At 43.4% G+C, this 17,198-nt stretch overlaps 1 pseudogene; it reads right to left on the bottom strand.

The window, feature by feature from the left end:
- Positions 1-375: 375 nt before the first annotated feature.
- Positions 376-11,071, bottom strand: LOC138089955 (inositol-3-phosphate synthase 1 pseudogene; annotated as a pseudogene).
- Between the last annotated feature and the right edge of the window lie 6,127 nt (positions 11,072-17,198).

A 17,198-nucleotide genomic window follows, 5' to 3' on the forward strand; every position in this document is an offset into this window, starting at 1 on the left:
TTTTAGTTTTTTATATGTTTCACACACACACATAACAACATAGCTGAAATAAACTTCTGTTTTGTTAACCTGGTATTATTTGTTATGGATAAAATACTAAAATCAAGCAAGTTGTGTTTTGATTAAAGAACTTAAGCATTTGGTTTTGGTTATCATAAACCTACTGATCTACTAAGTAAAACTTTTTATTTAAATTTTTTCTTTTTTGGATAATAGGTGCTAGGTCAGTTCAGTCGTGCCCGACTCTTTGTGACCCCATGGACTGTAACCGGCCAGGCTCCTCCGTCCCTGGGATGGCACTAGCTTTGTTTCTTCCGGGGGCCTAAGGAGCCCTGGGGACAGGCGTAGTTATGGGGGAGCTGTATGGTCACGGCCTTAGGTGGTGGGCATCTAGGGTGCCTCAGCTTGCGAGTGCCCATTTGGTGCCACCAGTAAAGCCACTGGGGGAGGCGGGCGCTGCTCTCTTCTCGCAAGGCACAGCAGGCAGTGGCCACAAGCCCAACTCGCTCTAGGACAGGGCGCTTCATCTCGCGCTCCAGAAGCATGTGCAGACTCTGAAGGTGCGTTCAATGCAGTTGGTGCTGGCGGAAGAGTGGTTTAGCCACCGGGCTGCCCCATCGTCCAAGCTGTGCTTGCAAGAGGAAGCCAAACCGACAGCACCGGTTGGAAGCTCTGTAGCTCTGGGTTGACATTTGTGCAGAGGATCACACGCTGGCATGGTCTGGCAGCGGCTCCAGGTCCGGCGTGAGGGGATTGGCCAGGAGCGAGTCCTCGAATGTGTTGTGCAGTTCCAGCCTGTTAGTACCGCCCAGCATCCGCTCTGCTGTGTACTAATCCAGGACACGCTTGCTGTTGCCCACGTGCCTGATGACCATGCAGTGACCTGGCTCCTCGCTCTGCAAGTAGAGTGCTGCGTCGCCGTGCATCAGCACATCGTATACCACGCTGCTCTTGGACACCTCCTTGGAGCGGAACTGTGTTGGCGCCGACGGGTTCTGCCCGTCATTGTTACCAGGTGGCTGTAGCTCAAGATGGACAAGGTCTTGAGGCCAGAGACAATAAGGAAGTCCGTGAGCACGAACCTGACCTTGGTCTGGCCCGACTGATAGTCGTCTCCACCCACAAAAACACGGCACTGCCACGTGAGCTCCAGGGTACCAGGCACTGGCGTGGTCTGTGAGTACCCACCAAGGAAAGCGCAGCCCTTCAAGATGCTGGCCACCCTGGAGAGCGTGGAGGGCAACACTTCCAGGCCCAGCTGGACGGTGCGCAGCAGGCTCTCAGCGGTGTCACTGAGACCCGGGAGCACTTTGCAGAAGCGCTCAAGGTTGGCGGGCCACACCCTGAGGATGCCTCCTCCGGCTGCTGCGTGTGCGCGCGCGTGCCCGGGAGGACGTCGTCGGCGTGCGCGCTCTGGTTAGTTAGTTGTGAGGAACTCGGGGGATACAGACAGCGCCGAGAGGGCACAGAGTTTCCAAGAGTGGCCGCAATAGCTCCCGCAGAGCCTGTGAGTGCGTGTCACCTCCTGCAGGTTCAGAGATGATCACGCTCGAGTCGGAGAACAGGCGGTCGTCGAGACCACCATGGGCAGTGAGCTGAAGTCACGAATAGCTCCTGGCCCTTGTTGTCCAGGCTCAGGCTAATGAGGGCCGTGGGCGTCAGCCAGTGGTTGTAGCTGGCCTCATTGCGGCGGGTCCAGGTGGCGCAGGACAGGTGCAGTCCAGCATGGCAGGGCTCAGCCTGGAGTGGTTGTTCCTGTCCCGGCGGAGCAGGACCCCAAGCTGGGGCAGCTGCTGGGCGGCCTGGAGGGTGAAGCACGTGGACCTGGCTTCGCTGTTGACAAATGTGATCCAGTACTTAATATAAGTCCTTGGCGTCCGGCTGTAGACCGCAGCGGGCTCTCAACCTTGAACTCGGTTTTCATCCATCACGAGGAATGGTGCGGAGTCGGCAGGGACAGCAGCAGGTGGCTAAGTAAAACTTTTTATAAAACTTTTAATACAGGTATAAAGTTAATCGTAATTTTTTTTTTTAATTTAAGGAGATAACACATAACAGTTTAAGTTCAACTTGGTTTGATTCAAACATATCCTTCTAGACCTAAGACTGTGTGAAACATTTTATCTGGAGTTTTCAATGAAAACGAGTCCCTGTGTCTGTATGTGTGTGTGTGTGTTTAAATTGGAGGATAATTGCTTTACAATGTTGTGTTGGTTTCTGCTGCACAAAATGCGAATTAGCCCTAAGTATACATATATCCCCTCCCTCCTGGGCCTTCCTCCCACCTCGCCCCACCCCACCTCGCTAGGTCATCACAAGAGCACCCGGGTAAGCTGCCTGTGCCACACAGCTGCTTCCCACTAGCTAGCTGTTGTACACGTGCTGGTGTGTACATGTTGGTGCCACTCTCTGGATGTGTCCCACCCTCTCCTTCCCCTGCTTGTTCACAAGACTGTCCTCACCTTTGGGTCCATTCCTTCCCTGCAAATAGGTTCATCAGTCCCATTTTTCTAGATTCCATATATATGTGTTAATATAGGATATTTGTTTTTCCCCTTCTGACTTAACTTCAGTCTATGTAACATGCTCTGGGTTCATCCACCTCAGTTCACCTGACTCAATTGCCTTTCTTTCTACAGCTGAGTAATATCCTGCTGTACATTTGTACCACATCTGTCCCTTCATCTGTCGATGGACATGTAGGGCGCTTTCATCTCCTGGCAGTTGTAAATAGTGCTGCAGTGAACATTTTGGTACGCGTGTCTTTTTGAATTATGGTTTTCTCAGGGTATATGCCCGTAATGGGATTGCTGGGTCATAAGGTAGTTTTATTTCTAGTTTTTAAAGAAATCTCCATGTTATTTTCCATAGTGGTTGTATCAGTTTGCATTCCCACCAACAATGCCAGAGGGTTCCCTTTTCTCCACATCCTCGCCAATATTTATTGTTTGTAGATTTTTTGGTGATGGCCATTCTGACTGGTGTGAAGTGGTACCTCATGTAGTTTTGATTTGCATTTCTCTAATAATGAGTGATGTAGAGCATCTTTTCGTGTGTTTGTTAGCCATCCGTATGTCTTTGGAGAAATGTCTGTTTAGATCTTCTGCCCATTTTTTGATTGGTTGTTTGTTTTTCTGATTTGAGCTGCATGAGCCGCTTGTATATTTTGGAGATTAATCTTTTGTCAGTTGCTTTGCTTGCAACTGCTATTCTGAGGATTGGCTTGTAACCTCATTAATAGCTTCCTTTGCTATGTAAAAGCTTTTAATTTTAATTAGGTCCCTTTTGTTTTTATTTCCATTACTCTAGGAGGTGGGTCAAAGAGGATCTTGCTGTGATTTATGTCAGAGTGTTTTCCTATGATTTTCTCTAGGAGTTTTATAGCTTCTGGCTTTACATTTAGGTCTTTAATCCATTTGAGTTTATTTTTGTGTATGGTGTTAGGGAACGTTCTAATTTCATTTTTTTTTTTTTACATGTAGCTGTCTAGTTCTTCCAGCACCATTTATTGAAGAGGTTGTCTTTTCTTCATTGGATATTCTTGCCTGTCTGTCTTACATAGCTGATGTCCTGACTGACATCTCCTATAAAATTAGTGAAGGGATGACTTAATTCCTTTTATTTCATGACAGTTTCTGTAAGCTCACATAATCTTACAATTCTTTTATTGTCAGATTTAATATAAAATCTTAGATGGAATGACTGGGATATAGAATCGAAGAATATATGTTGACACAAATTTTAAAACTAAATTGTTTGCATGTTTACTTACTCTATGATAAATTGATAAATATTTACTCTGTGAGGGCTTTCCTGGTAGCTCAGCTGGTAAAGAATCCTCCTGCAATGCAGGAGACCTGGGTTTCATCCCTGGGTTGGGAAGATCCTCTGGAGAAGGGAAAGGCTACCCACTCCAGTATTCTGGCCTGGAGAATTCCATGGGCTGAATAAATCCCTGGAGTCGCAAAGAGTCAGATGCAGCTGAGCGACTTTCACTTTACTCTATGAAGCCCTTTAAACACTAGATGGCACTAAAAATATATCATGATAAATTTTGTTATTCATCACACAGATGTAGTATTAATTTTATGAGCTTGTAAGTTGGTATGTACTTTGTTTAAATTTTTTAAACATTTGAAACAACTGAAGTGCTACTAGTGCAGTTGATTATTGAAAGAGGTAATAAAATCACCAAGCTGCAGAAATGCATAATTTGTAATTAAAGCTATTCAGTGTTCAGTGGACAACAGATATTACCTTTCTGAAGCCTTTTTCATCATATGTGTTTGCTCTCTAAATTCACTAAGGGAAAGCACTACTTTGCAAATGAACTTAATGGAGAGGTCCTTTTTATTTGTTTGGCTGCGCTAGATCTTAATTGCGGCACTTGGTATCTTTAATCTCCATTGTGGTGGCATCTGAGCTCTGTATTGTGGCATGTGGGATCTAGTTCCCTGATCAGGAATTGAACTGGGACCCCCTGTATTAGGAGTGCAGAGTCTCAGCCCCTGGACCACCAGCAAATTCCTCAAAGAATATGTTCTTAAACTGTTTGATAATCTGATTATGATGAAGCATGACGTATGAGCACATTGATAAAAGATTGAAATTCTTGACATGTAATACTTCCTCTAACAAAAATAACATGAAATTAGTGATATACCACTACCTGAGGACATCAGTGAGTCACGATAGATTTATCATCAGTCCAAGGAATATTTCCAGTTAATCACTGCACAGAAAGCTTTGAAATGACCCGAAATATCATAGGAAGAGGTTCCTAAATTTGACAGCTGTCCTAAAATTGTACCTATTATTATTAGATAATTTGTGAAGCTGAAAGAAAGTTTTATATACTATTGCAGGTAAACACAGTAAGATCAACTGTGCTAGAGGAAAGCCCGAGTTATCTTCTTTGTCCTGTGGAGACAGGATTGATGAGGATAGCCAGTCACCAGGGAGAGGTGTGTTAGGTGGTGTCATAATTCAGGTGTTCCATAGTGTCTGAATCTTGTGATATTTGTAGGATTTGCTTGCTTTAAAAAGTTTCTCATTTGTTGTGACTTCTCATTACAGACATGTTATTCATTTTTGTGTATAATATTGTATTTTTTTCCTAAATAGGGTTCAAAAATGGTATAAGCTTCAGATCGCAAAAATTATTCATTTTTAGCCCATACAGTCTCTGCTTTCTTTTCACTATTGGACTTTTGTTTATGTTGTTTTCTTTGTTTTTTATGTCCTCTCAATATTGCCTTTCTAATTTCTACTTGCCTAGGACTAAAAGACCTGGTACATATATCATATTTCCTTCATGAAAAGGACTTTGATCTCTCTCAAAGCTCTACATTTCCTCAAGTCAATCAAGAATAATTTCTCCATCATCTAGAAAAATGTATTTTTATTTCTTTTGTGACATGTTACTTTGTATATCTTACATTATATATACTTATGACTGTGTTATTTTTCCCTGTTGGGGTCTTAACTTTCTGATGGAAGAATCTAAATCTTATCCATATGTATCCTGTGTAATACTTAGCACAGTAATTTATATCATAGGTATCCCCTAAATATGTGTAAAATTAATGAAAGCGTGAACATTGTTTGATCTGAAGGTCACAACATAACGTTTTTCTCTGCCTATTTATTCAAACTCTGAATATTTTGGTTTTAGGTGTATACTTGTATTTAAAATAAAATATGCAACAACCAGACTCTTGGAGAAAATAAAGGAGAGGTTTTTACATTTACAAGAATCATGGTCCCATCTCGATATCGGCAACATTACAAGACCACAGATCCCTCTTCCAGCATATATTTAGTCTGTATCAGAAGGCAGCAAACTATAGCCCATGGGCTAACTCCGGTCAGCTGCCTGATTTTGTAAATAATGTTTTACTGAAACACAACTGATTCATTTTTATCATTTTGTGACTTGTTTTCAAGTCACAAAAGCACATTTGAGTTGTTTTGATAGACTGTAATAGTGAGCAGAGCGTAAAATCTTTACCATCCGATCCTTTAACAAGAAAATTTTGCTGTCCTCTGATATGAATCTTGTTGGTAGTTAGGTAGCTAGATAACTGTATAGGAGAATCCAAAGCTTTCCTTTTAAAAATGAGTTGGGAATAAGAGAACTACTAAAATTTTAGCTTTGGAGTTAACACTTTTTCAGAGTGTTTTAAAGGTTAGTTTTCTCTTGGAACATATACACCCCATTGGGTAGTAGGAACTCCACAGAAATTTGCACAGTGGAGAAAGACCAACACATTTCAGTTCCACACAAAGAGGTGGAACTTAGTGTGGTTTGCCGCACTAAGTGGGCCAGCCAGTAGTCACCAAATCAGTAACTTGTGAAGTCCTGCAGTTCAGTTCAGTTCACTCACTGCCATTTCTGACTCTTTGCAAACCCATGGACTGCAGCACGCGGAGCTTCCCTGTCCATCACAAACTCCCGTAGCTTGCTCAAACTCACTTCCACTGAGTCAGTGATGCCATCCAACCATCTCATCCTCTGTCATCCCCTTTTCCTCCCCACTTAAATCTTTCCCAGGATCAGGGTTTTTTCAAATGAGTCAGTGGCCCAGGGTATTAGAGTTTCAGCTTCAGCATCAGTCCTTCCAATGAATATGCAGGATTGATTTCCATTAGGATAGACTGGTTGGATACCCTTGCAGTCCGATGGACTCTCAAGAGTCTTTTCCAACACTACAGTTGTTGGGGGGGAAAAAAAAGCATCAATTCTTTGGCTCTCAGCTTTCTTCACAGTCCAACTCTCACATCCATACATGACTACTGAAAAAACCTTAGCTTTGACTAGACAGACTTTTGTTGGCAAAGTAATGTCTCTGCTTTTTAATATGCTGTCTAGGTTGGTCATAGCTTTCTTTCCAAGGAGCCAGCTTCTTTTAATTTCATGGCTGTAGTCACCATCTGCAGTAATTTTGGAGCCCTCAAAAATAAAGTCTCACACTGTTTCCACTGTTTTCCCATCTATTTGCCATGAAGTGATGGAACCAGATGCTGTGATCTTAGTTTTCTGAATTTTGAGTTTTAAGCCAGCTTTTTCACTCTCCTTTTTCACTTTCATCAAGAGGCTCTTTAGTTCTTTTTTGCTTTCTGCCATAAGGGTGGTGTCTTCTACATATGTGAGGTTATTGATATTTCTCCAGGCAATCTTGATTCCAGCTTGTTCTTCTTCCAGCCCAGCATTTCTCATGATGTACTCTGCATAGAAGTTAAATAAGCAGGGTGACAATATACAGCCTTGATGTACTCCTTTCCCAATTTGGAACCAGTCTGTTGTTTCATGTCCAGTTCTAACTGTTGCTTCCTAACCTGGATACAGATTTCTCAAAAGGCAGGTCAGGTGGTCTGGTGTTCCCATCTCTTGAAGAATTTTCCACAGTTTGCTGTGATCCACACAGTCAAAGGCTTTGGTATTGTCAATAAAGCAGAAGTAGATGTTTTTCTGGAACTGTTTTGCTTTTTCAGTGATCCAGCAGATATTGGCAATTTGATCTCTGGTTCCTCTGCCTTTTCTAAATCCATCTTGAACATCTGGAAGTTCATAGTTCATGTACTGTTGAAGCCTGGCTTGGAGAATTCTGAGCATTACTTTGCTAATGTGTGAGATGAGTGCAATTGTGCGGTAGTTTGAGCATTCTTTGGCATAGCCTTTCTTAGGGATTGAAATGAAAACTGACCATTTCCAGACCACTGCTGAGTTTTCCAAATTTGCTGGCATATTGAGTGCAGCACTTTCACAGTATCATCTTTTAAGATTTGAAATAGCTCAGCTGGAATTCCATCACCTCCACTAGCTTTGCTCTTAGTGACGCTTTCAAAGGCCCACTTGACTTCACATTCCAGGATGTCTGCCTCTAGGTGAGTGATCATATCATCATGATTATCTGGGTCGTGAAGACCTTTTTTGTACAGTTCTTCTGTGTATTTTTGCCACCTCTTAATATCTTCTGCTTCTGTTAGGTCCAGACCATTTCTGTCCTTTATCGAGCCCATCTTTGCATGAAATGTTCCCTTGGTATCTCTAATTTTCTTGAACAGATCTCTAGTCTTTCCCATTCTATTGTTTTCCTCTATTTCTTTGCATTGATTGCTGAGGAAGGCTTTCTTATCTCTCCTTGCTATTCTTTGGAACTTTGCATTCAGTTGGGTATATCTTTCCTTTTCTCCTTTGCCTTTTGGTTCTCTTCTTTTCTTAGCTATTTGTAAGGCCTCCTCAGACAACCATTTTCCCGTTTTGCATTTCTTTTTCTTGGGATTGGCCTTGATTCCAGCCTCCTGTACAATGTCATGGACCTCAGTCCATAGTTCATCAGGCACTCTGTCTATCAGATTTAATCCCTTGAATCTATTTGTCACTTTCACTGTATAATCGTAAGGGATTTGACTTAGGTCTACCTGAATGGTCTAGTGGTTTTCCCTACTTTCTTGAATTTAAGTCTGAATTTGGCAATAAGGAGTTCATGATCTGAGCCACAGTCAGCTCCTGGTTTTGTTTTTGCTGACTGTATAGAGCTTCTCCATCTTTGGCTGCAGAGAATATAATCAGTCTGATTTTGGTGTTGACCATCTGGTGATGTCCATGTGCAGAGTCTTCTCTTGTGTTGTTGGAAGAGGGTGTCTGCTATGACCAGTGTGTTCTCTTGGCAAAACTCTATTAGCCTTTGCCCTGCTTCATCTGTACTCCAAGGCCAAATTTGCCTATTACTCCAGGTGTTTCTTGACTTCCTACTTTTGCATTCCAGTCCCCTAGAATGAAAAGGACATCTTTTTGGGTGTTAGTTCTAGAAGGTCTTGTAGGTCTTCATAGAACCCTTCAACTTTGGCTTCTTCAGCATTACTGGTTGGGGCATAGGCTTGGATTACTGTGATATTGAAAGGTTTGCCTTGGAAACAGAGATTATTCTGTCATTTTTGAGATTGCATCCAAGGACTGCATTTCAGACTCTCTTGTTTTCTGTGACGGCTCCTCCATTTCTTCTAAGGGATTCTTGACCACAGTAGTAGATATAATGGTCGTCTGAGTTAAATTCACCCATTCCAGTCCGTTTTAGTTTGCTGATTCCTAGAATGTCGCTGTTCACTCTAGCCGTCTCCTGTCTGACCACTTCCAATCTGCCTTGATTCATGGACCTAACATTCCAGGCTCCTATGCCATTTTGCTCTTCACAGCATCGGACTTTACTTCCATCACCAGTCACATCCACAACTAGGTGTTGTTTTTGCTCTGGCTCTGTCTCTTCAACCTCTCAAGTTATTTCACCTCTGATCTCCAGTAGCATATTGGGCGCCTACCGACGTGGGGAGTTCAGCTTTCAGTGTCCTATCTTTTTGCCTTTTCATACTGTTCTTACGGGATGGGTGCAAATGTATAATTCTTAGAATCTGCCCTTCTCAGGTCATATTAAAATACACACACACACACACACACACTACACACTCATACTCACACTCCCTATTGTGTACAGTAGGCCTGGCTCCATCCAGTGAAGGATGGATTTGGTGTGCAGAGTGAGGGTTGTGTCCTGCAATGAGAGGCCCTGGAACAGGAGGCCTTTATCGCATCCGGTCTCTGCTTTTTCTCGGTGCCTTTCACCTGCCTCGGTTTCTCCTAACCTCTCTGCCCTACCTTTTCCTGTTCAGACCAATTTCCAGTCTTCCAAAAGTAGGACATCAAGTCATGGGGCGACCGAGTTAAAACCTAGCCTCTCAGGAAACAGTGAAGGTGGAGAGATTTCAAGAGGGCGCTTGAGGGGCTTCCCTGGTGGCTTCGTGGTAAAGAATTCGCCTGCTGAGGTGGTTCAGGCCTTGATCTGGGAAGATTGCACTCTGTGGAGCGGCTAAGCCTGCGCTCTAGAGTCAGGAGTGCCAGCAGAGAGGCCCCGGTGCCTAGAGCCTGTCCTCCTCACTAATAGAAGCCACTGCAATGAGAAGCCTGCACACTGCAGCTAGAGAGCAGCCCCCACAATAACAAAGACCCAGCACAGCCAAAATAAATACATCAATAAATAAAGAAAAAAAAAAAGAGGTCACCATTGCAGAAAAGCCAGCTCTGCTTGGCAAAAATGAGGCGGGTCAACAGGCTGTATACTCCAAAAGTTGTTCTCTGTGATGAGAGCAATAAAGGGACCTGGTGAGCAGACCCAGGGCCACTGCCTTCTTATTCCTGAGACTACCATGTAGGAATGAGCGCCTTAGATGGAAACACAAAGCCATAATATTTATATTAAAAAAGTTAAAATATTCACGATACACCACCTGCACACAGCTAGTCCAGTTGGCATCCTGAAAGCAGGACCCAAGGTATGGTTTTCTAAGGGAGCAAATACATAATGAGCGTGTTGGCTCAGCAGGTGTGGGTGGGACTGAGCAGCTGTGCAGCAGGTCTGTAGCCGTTCCTCTGAGCAGCCCTTTTGCTGCTCATCACAATACATTTCTTGGGAATAGGGTTCCTGGCACCCTATTTCAGGAGTGGAGACGACGTGGAAAAAATCTGACCTTACCTTGGAGAGATTCCATCCTATGGAATATAGTGACTGGTGGGTTGCACCCATCAACCTGATCTCATGCCTTATCTTTTTATTCGGGCATGGCAAATATTATTATTACATATCCCTCTTTAAAAGGAAAACACCTTCTCTACCTTGGCCACTTTCAAAGGCTGGAGATTCTGGGGGCAGAGACTTTGATAGAGCGTGCAGGCCCTAGAGGGAATTTCTTCCAAAGCCCTCCTGTGCATGTGAGCAGAACACCGATGGAGTTCCTTTCAACACCACCCCAACCCACATGGGAAGAGGAGCCAACGGTGTGGACCTGGCCAGAAATACATGGCAGTGCCAGCTGCCCCTACCCACCCTGTCCCTACTTTGCCACTCTGCAGATTGATGTCTGCACCTGGAAACTTTCCTGATGGCAAAAGTATATCCCCACACTGGGGCTCAATTCTCACTCTCTGAAGCAGGGCAGGGCCCTGAATCTCATCGTTCTCCCCAGCATATGCTAGCCTTCCTGGTGAGCTGGGGACTTTGAGTGGACAGAATGCCATGTATAGCTGATGCCCTGGCAGATGCAGCATGTCTGGCCCTGGGGTGGCTCCTTGCATTCTTGGTTGGTTGGTTGGTCTAAATCTTCACAGGCTCCTTGCATTCTTGGTTGGTGGGTCTAAATCTTCACAGTCGTAGCATCTATCTCCCTTTGATCTTTCTTCTGCATGTGGTTCCCCTTTGGCCACCTCTCACTCCCAATACAAAACACCCAGCAGGGCCAGTGACACTGAGAGATTCCAGTCCCTAAGGGGACTTCTCAAAGGTGAAGCCCAGTGCCCCTCCTTCCTTCAGGCCCTGGAAACCCTCCGTGTGTCTTTCACTCTGGGGCACAAAGTGCGGCACAAGCTTGGTGCCGTCGTTCATGAACAGCAAGCCTGACCCATGTTCCTGCTGGGACCCACTTACAGGTGCTGGCATGGTACTGCAGCTGCAGCTTTGCCATCTGGGCCATGTGCTCTGGCATGTTGGCGCAGCCACCTGCAAACTGCTGGCCTGACCTGGAGACCATGGCAGTCAGTTGAGCTCCTGATTAGGCAGTTGGTGCCCCTCTGCGAGTCCAGAGGCAAGAAGGTGGGAGAAGAGGCTGCTGCAGCTGCTCTCATACCCCAGGTGATGCTTATGACACCAGCATTTGAGAATCATGACTTAGATAGACCAAGAGAATGAGGAGCAGGTTTAAAGAAGTGTATAAGCACATACGAAAACTTGCTTATGATAGCCCTGCGGCTTCCAAAGTACACACTGCGCAGGTTCCGGGAAGTGCTCACGGAATGGGGATTTGTGATTGGGCTGGGTGATGGGCAAGGCATCAGATATTTGGCATCTGGACTCTGACCGGCTCTGGAAGGGTAGACTGTGGGCCTGCTGGGCTTAGGAAGAATCTCAGGAACTGTTAGAGGTGAGGTGTGTGAAATAATTGAAAAGAGAAGAAAATTGCACCTAGCTGTGCAGTTTATTCAAGATCCGGTCATGATTTTAGGGTTACTAGCTCCCACCCAGGTCTCATTGCAGCAGCACGAAAATGGCAGTCACCCCTCTTACTGCCTGAGGAGCACTCACCTTAGCTTCTCAGCCTCATCTTTCAAGCGTGTCTAACATGAATGTGAACGAGTTCTTTTCTAATACTTGAAATAGACAATTTTTTTTTTCATTTTGACTTTTCAGCCCCCCTTTGGTCCACGTCTTCTAGGACCACTTAATACATGCTGGTGTGAAGACCTCTTGCGTGATCCTGCTAGAGCCAGGATAGGGGTTTCTGATTCTTCAACTATTTTGAAAGTAAGACAGTACAAAAAGATAAAATCATTTGCATGCTTAGTTGCAACTTATATTGGTCTATGCCCTCTTTCCTCCTCCTGCCCCCCTCCTGTAGGCTCAGAGGATAGATACAAAGGGAGATAGAAAAAAAATCAGAGCAAAATGAATTTTACATTTTCTGGATTTGACTGCTTTGTTCTTTCTACTACTTAATGGTACCAGAGTATGAACAGTTTGTAAGTGTTTTTCATAATGTAAGTGCCTGTCTTCATCAGGGGTAGTTTTTCCCCGCTAAGACCATTCACTCTTATTTGCATAGGGAAATCACAGGAACGTGCAAAAGACACAAATCACTGAAATTCAGACTATTTATTTTTAGCCGTAAATGGTTCTGATAAGCTTGCATATCTGTGTCACTCACTGCATATTTACCATGGATTATTAATTCTTTATGTTCACTAAGGCATATCTCTCCGTCTTAAAGTTCCTTTGTATTCCATCAGATTTATGGTACATAGTAAATCCTCAATACATATGAATTGATTTATACAGCTGGGAAAAAAGATAGGTTCAAAGTCATTGATAATGCCAGTTGGAAAATTTGCGATCTGTACAACTGCACGTGGATGAACATTTATAGGTGAAATGTATGGTGGATAATGTGAGAATGCTCTGCTGCTGCTCCTGCTAAGTTGCTTCAGTCGTGGCCGACTCTGTGTGACCCCATAGATGGCAGCCCACCAGGCTCCGCCATCCCTGGGATTCTCCAGGCAAGAACACTGGAGTGGGTTGCCATTTCCTTCTCCAATGCATGAAAGTAAAAAGTGAAAGTGAAGTCACTCAGTCATGTCTGACTCTTCGTGACCCCATGGACTGCAGCCTACCAGGCTCCTCCGTTCATGGGATTTTCCAGGCAAGAGTACTGGAGTGGAGTGCCATTGCCTTCTCCAATGCATGAAAGTAAAAAGTGAAAGTGAAGTCACTCAGTCATGTCTGACTCTTCGTGACCCCGTGGACTGCAGCCTACCAGGCTCCTCCATTCATGGGATTTTCCAGGCAAGAGTACTGGAGTGGGGTGCCATTGCCTTCTCCAGAGAATACTCTAGCAAGCATTATTTGTGAAAGGTGGGTAATTCTTGATGCACTGAGAAATTTACAAAAGAATAGTGATATATTGCAAAGCTTGTCTATAAGATTTGCACCCTTAAGCATTTTCCAAAGTTAGAGAAGAAGATATTACAAATCCTTTTTGGAATCGTTATTGCAATTTGCTTACATAGGTACTCTCCAGAGACCCTTGGTTATCAGTTTCTTCTTTTTGATAAAGACGGAGCAGGTTTTGCCTCCCTTGCTGACCACACCTTATACATATACTGCATCTGTCAGGAACACTCTTCATCTTCGGTGTGCCCCATCCTAGAAAGTACCCACATGTGATACTCTTTGCCTCATTTCTAGGTGTAAACGTTTCTCTTTCCAATTTGTTATATCAAAGGTTGGGGCTATTTTGAAATATTAAGAAACATGGAAACCCATATGGCAGAGATTTTTTTAAAGACATGTGTATCACCATTTGGGGAGTGATAAGGAAGCTATTCTGTCTTCACTGAGGAAAAAGTAATTGTCAATATGGTTAAATTGCTGGAAAGTGTACTGAGCATAGATGCAAGGAAGAGTTTCTCTGTAGGGAGTGTTGTTAGGTCCTTGAATGGGTGACATAGGAGGTAGATCACTTTGATTTTCATTATTAACTCTTCGGTATCTTACTAAGATCTGGATTCTAGAATTTTGAATTCTAGTACATTTCTTTTACTTTGGAAATAAGCAAAACCAAAAATTCCCACCAAAATGTTCTTTCTTTAAGGCCTCAGTTCTTTCTAGAGCTGGTGATAATGGATAGACTATGGAAGATTTCACTGAAGATTATGAGTGCTGCTATAGAAAGGTATTTGAGGAGTTTTATTAAGTGTGAAAAAGCAAGATGCTCTTAGGGCATGTATAACTATGGCTGCCTTCAAAAAGGCAAGCATGGTGTTAGAAAACAGGAGTGTGAGAGGGACTGTTCTTATAGTGAACCAACCTTGGTAGCTCAGCTGGTAAAGAATCCACCTGCAATGCTGGAGTCCCTGATTTGATTCCTGGGTTGGGAAGAACTCCTGGAGAAGGGGTAGGCTACCCACTCCAGTCTTCTTGGGCTTCTGTGGTGGCTTAGACTGTAAAGAATCTGCCTGCAATGCAGGAGACCTGGGTTTGATCCCTGGTTTGGCACCCCACCCCAGTACTCTTGCCTGGAAAATCCCATGGGCGGAGGAGCCTGGTGGGCTGCAGCCCGTGGGGTCGCGAAGAGTCGGACAGGACTGAGCGACTTCACTTTCACTTTTCACTTTCATGCATTGGAGAAGGAAATGGCAACCCACTCCAGTGTTCTTGCCTGGAAAACCCCAGGGATGAGGGAGCCTGGTGGGCTGCCGATTGTGGGGTCACACAGACTCGGACATGACTGAACTGACATAGCCTCAGTTGGGAAGATCCCTTGGAGGAGGGCATGGCAACTGACTCCAGTATTCTTCCCTAGAGAATTCCATGGGCAGGGGAGCCTGGCGGGGCCCAGTCCATGGGGTCTCAAAGAGTCAGACATGACTGAGCGATTTTTCACTTTTTTAAGTGCATATATTGCCTATTCTGAAACAAATAAAATAATAAAATTCAAAAAACTCTTAATTCGCGAACAACAAAAACAATGGCACCCTGAATTCATTTAATGTTGACCAACAGGGATGTAGTTAGATAAATCACAATGCTCCATCTAATGGAATAAACTGCACCTGTTAAAAAGAATGAGGTAGGCATAGAGAACATAGTAAGTGAACAAAAGCAAAATGCAGTATGTACAAAGTTTCACGTCTGTACATTTTTAAAGGTCACTCAAAGAGCTTTGTATACTTAAACTCTTCTGTGTGCCAGTGTTGTTTTCTGGAAGGACACACATGGAAGGATGAATAGGGTTTTCCCATGGGGAGAGAATAGAGGGTAAAGAATGGGGAGGATGGTTTTATTTGTCATAAATTTCTGAGTATCTGTAATATGTGTGTATGTTACTTTAATGAATGCTTAAAATGATATTATGCCTTTGTGAAAAAGTTCAGTGTCACATTCCACATTTTCCTAAACTGATGTGAATCCAAGTAGATAAGTTATATAATATTATAGAAAACATCTGTAAAAATTTCACAAGTAGAGAGCAGCTAATCTGTTCTAGACAGTTTCTTTTTCTTTTCTTTTTTTGCAGTCACACTCTTTATTTAGAAGTGATTTATTAAAAATGGTTGGATTTTCCAAATTATTAGCAATAATATGATGCAGTGGAGATAGTAGTAGCCTGAGAGTCTCACTAGGACTTCCACTTGGACCCCTTCAGTCTAAGACCCAGCAAATTTCTGTGTTCAAAGAGAGAGGTGACTAGTTCATCTTTAAGATTCTGTCCCACCTTAGAATCCCAGGATTCTCTTACTGCTAAGAAAGCAAAGAATTCAACGCTGATTTTAGTAACATTTAATTTAAAGATTTAAATCTGTGATTTAAAGTTTTTAGCATCCTATGTGATATTATATATCACCAATTAGGAATGCTGGCTCTTACACCAGTGTGTGTAGGTTAGTACCTTGGTAGAGGCTTGGTGGTTATGGTTGGTATAATAATGACCCTTCAAAGATGGCTATGCTTTAACTCCTGAAACCTGTATGTGCTGTATGTACACGTTGCCTAAAGTAACAAAGGGATTTTTGTAGTCCCTTTTGTTCAGTTCAATTAGGTTGCTCAGTCATGTCTGATTCTTTGTGACCCCATGGATTGCAGCACGCCAGGCTTCCCTGTCCATCACCAACTCCCAGAGCTTGCTCAAACTCAAGTCCATCGTGTCAGTGATGCCATCCAACCATCTCATTCTCTGTCGTTCCCCTCTCCTCCTGCCTTCTTTCCCAGCATCAGGATCTTTCCCAGTAAGTCAGTTCTTTGCATCAGGTGGCCAAAGTATTGGAGTTTCAGCTTCAGCATCAGTCCTTCCAATGAATATTCAGGACTGATTTCCTGGAGGATTGACTGGTTTGATCTCTTTGCTGTCCAAGGGACTCTCAAGAGTCTTCTCCAACACCACAGTTCAAAAGCATCAATTCTTTGGTGCTCAACTTTCTTTATAGTCCAACTTTCACATCCATACATGACTACTGGAAAAACCATAGGTTTGACTAGACAGACCTTTGTTGGCACAGTAATATCTCTGCTTTTTAATATGCTATCTAGGTTGGTCATAGATTGTCTTCCAAGGAGCAAGCGTCTTTTAATTTCATGGCTGCAGTCACCATCTGCAGTGATTTTGGAGCCCAAGAAAATAAAGTCTGTCACTGTTTCCATTGTTTCCCCATCTGTTTGCCATGAAGTGATGGGACCAGATGCCATGGGACCAGAGTCCGTTTTGTAGTTGTGATTAATTTAATGATTTATGAGATAGGAAGATTATCCTGAAATATTATAATATCATGATCTTTGTAAGAGGGAGGCAGGAGGGTTAGTATCAGGGCCGGGAGAGGTAAAGATGACATTAGAGGTCATCGAATCAGAAAGAAATTTAAGGATGGTATACTTCTGATTTTGAAGGACCTAGGCCAAGGAATGCAGGAAATCTCCAGAAGCTGGAAAAGGCAAAGGAATAGACTTTTCTCTTGAAACTCCAGAAGGAACAAAATCCTTCTGACACCTTGATTTTAGCCCAATGAAATCCATTTTGTACTTCTGATCTCCAGAATGGTATCTTAGTATCTTAATAAGTTTATATTGCTTTAAGTTACTAAGTCATGATAATTCGTTACAGCA

The sequence above is a fragment of the Capricornis sumatraensis genome, chromosome 13 (assembly GCF_032405125.1).
Source record: "Capricornis sumatraensis isolate serow.1 chromosome 13, serow.2, whole genome shotgun sequence".
Lineage (NCBI taxonomy): Eukaryota > Metazoa > Chordata > Mammalia > Artiodactyla > Bovidae > Capricornis > Capricornis sumatraensis.